The 3,255-nt window shown below is 37.1% G+C and overlaps 1 pseudogene; it reads right to left on the minus strand.

The window, feature by feature from the left end:
• Positions 1–3,255, minus strand: part of LOC103209135 — a 5,610-nt pseudogene that overhangs the window by 1,356 nt on the left and 999 nt on the right.

Raw genomic sequence — 3,255 nt, forward strand, 5'->3', positions numbered from 1 at the left:
ATTTACTTACTTATTCATTCAGTTTAGAATTTATTTAACATGCTTGGGACCCAGCTTACTTTCTTCCACTTTGGACTCAACCCCTTTCCTAGTTCAGGGACGGCATTACTCCCTGTGGTCCTGAAACACACATTCCACCCTTCCTTTCCTAGCCCTCGTTAACCAGCTGTTATTGAGTTGATTTTGACTCATGGTGACTCCGTGTGTATCAGAGTAGAACTGTGCTCCCTAGGATTTTCAACTGGTACTTTTTGGAAGTAGATCACCAAGCTTTCTTCCAAGGTGGACTCCATATTTCTAATCTTTCAGTTAGCAGCTGAGTGTGTAAACCATCTGCATGGCCCAGGTCATCAGTTTTACAACTGGGGAAATTAGAATGACTCTCTATGTCTCTTTAGAATGAAGTGAAGTTTTTTCTCTTTACAACTTTCTTCACACATCTTTCATTGGGTTGGGGAAACAATGCCTTCCTCCTTAGAAATAAGACTGGCCTTATCTTCTGCACCTATCTGTTGCTCTGTGTTTACTCCCTATGAACTCTTCAGCTTTCCTATGACCTTTGTTGGATTTGGGGATGGTCTTAGTTTTTTATTTCTAAGCTCCTCATTTTCTCTTCTGATCCTTTTTCTGGGGTGTGTGTGTGTGTGGGGGGGGGTTTCTTCTAAGAAAGAATTTATCTCTTTTTCCTCCTTTCTTCTTCTGTCAACATAACAACTGTGGTAACAGAATGAAGTGGCTGATTTACCAAAATATTTAATGTAAGTTTTTTTAAAAAAAAGGGGAGAGAGGGATAAAAACGGACACAAATAAAAAAAAAATGAGTTAGTATTTTAATAAATATAGCAAGCACCACTGTAGGTATGTAGAATATGAAAATTGTTACAAAGGAGAACAGAGGAGAGAAAACCTCTATGTGAGGGAGTCAGGGTAGTTATGATAGATACGAATTTTACTCCACACAAAGGCAAAGAAATGTCACATTTTAAATTAAGTTAACTTCTTTTTCAGTCTTTTCCCACTGGACTGAAAGAAAATCTTATGTCAGTTGTTATTAGGCAGTCAGTCACTTTAGTTAGGGTTACAGAAGAATTCAACAGGTTTCTTTGTTACCTATAAAAGGGGAGATAGGTATTACCCAACATTGTTCAAAGGTTCATACTACATTTTTTGGCAATTTGATGTTTTGTGGTAAGTAGAATAATGGCCTCTCAAAACAGTTTCTTGCTGTTGTTGCTTGCCATTGAGTCAGCTCCAACTCATGCCAACCTCGTGTACAACAGAATAAAGCATTGCCTGGTCCTGGGTCATCTTCGTGTTGGGGTATGCTCATTGTTGAGTCCATTGTTGAGGTCACTGTGTACTTTTAGTGCCTCCTAACCTAGTGCATCTTCTGCACTATATCAGACATTATTCTGTTGTGTTCCATGGGGTTTTATTTAATTTCCAGGAGTAGATTGTCAGCGCTTTCTTCCTGGTCCCTTTTAGTTTGGAATCTCTGTTGAAACCTGTCTACCACAGGTAACCCTGCTGGTATTTCAAATACTGGTGGCATAGCTTCCAGCATTTCAACAACACTCAAGATACCATAGTACAACAAACTGACAGATGGAACATACCCATGTCTAAATCCCTGGAATGTAATCTTATATGGCAAAGAGGATTTTGCAGATGTGACTAAGTTAAAGATCTTGTGATGGGAAGATCATCGTATATTATCCTGTGGACCTTAAATGTAATTAAAAAAACAAACCAAAGTCATTGCCGTCAAGTCTATTCCATAGCATGACAACACTGTAGGTTAGAGTAAAACTGCCCCTATAGGGTTTCCAAGGCTGTGAATGTTTACGGAAGCAGAATGACTCGTCTTTCTCCCTTGGAGAAGCTAGAAGGTTTGATCTACCAACCTTTTGGTTAGCAGCCAAGTGGATTAACAACTGTGCCACCAGAGCTCCTAAATGTAATCACAAAGGTTTTACAAAAGGAAGGCAAGAAGGTCAAAAGAGGAAGTAGAAGATTCAATAATGGAAGCAATAGATCGAAGTGGTTCCAGGAAGGGATGAGACAAGGAATGCAGGCAGCCCCCAGAAGCTGGAAAATGCAAAGAAACAGACTTTCCTTGGAGTTGCCAGAAGTTGCCAGCCCTGCCAATATGTTGATTTAACCCAGTGTAACTGGTTGGACTTCTGTCCTCCTGAACAGTAAGAGAGTAAATGTAAAACTCTCTTAAATTTAAGCTACCAAGGCTGTGGTTATTTGTTACATTGCCCACAGGAAACTAATATAAATATTTACAAAAAAACAGTGTACAATGAATACAAGAACTAAATTTGTAAACAGCAAAGCTGTTATAACCAACCTGTTCTTAACTGCTTCTGTATAAGCCCTTTGGAATATGTCAAAGCTGATGTATTGGGCACAGAGATTCCATCAATAATGACCTAGCGTCAGAAGTTACATATTTAAAGAAAAAAAAAAAAAAAAGTCTGTATACTGAAGCCATCATCCTGTATGTAGTGTTATGATTGTTGCTCTTGTTAGGTGCTGTGGCATTGGCAACCTCATGTGTTGCACAGTAGGCCTGTTCCATAGGGTTTTCTTGGCTGTAATCTTTATGGAAGGAAATAATCAGATCTTTTCTTTGATGAGCTGCTGGAGGGGGGTGGTTTAAACTGTCAACCTTTACCCAAATCACTTTAGTCACTTGTAAATCTCTTTAGATTAGAAAAAGATTCAACAGCTTATTAAATAAGCTTCAATATTGACTCATGTATTTTAGAAAAACTTAGTTAACATATACAAATTTCTAATCTTTTGTTTTAAAATAACATTTATTGAACCTTTGATATACTGCAGAATAAAGTATATATTTTTAATCACCACAGTCCTGTGACACTGATATTATTGTATTTATTTTATGTATCTTTAATGAAGAAGCTGGACCCATCAGTGTCTAAAGTCTGTATTTTTAACCAGCTAGCTAACTTCACCTTCAAGGTTCAGAATACATCAAGGAAACTTCTCATAACTGACTCAAATCTTTAATTTTCATAACTCCACTGTTTAGAACTAATATAAATGTGTTTCTTATACAGTTAACATTATCATTATTTTTAGAAAATGAATGACACATACTTTTTATGGGATATATGTAATACATTTGCTATATTAAAAAAAGTCTGTTTTGATGTATGGGTTTTCTTTGGCTAATTTTCAAAAGTAGATTCCCAGACCTTTCTTCCCAGTCACAATAGCTGC

The sequence above is a fragment of the Orycteropus afer genome, unplaced genomic scaffold, assembly GCF_000298275.1.
Source record: "Orycteropus afer afer isolate SDZICR_OR568_19922 unplaced genomic scaffold, OryAfe1.0 scaffold00479, whole genome shotgun sequence".
NCBI classification, from domain to species: domain Eukaryota; kingdom Metazoa; phylum Chordata; class Mammalia; order Tubulidentata; family Orycteropodidae; genus Orycteropus; species Orycteropus afer.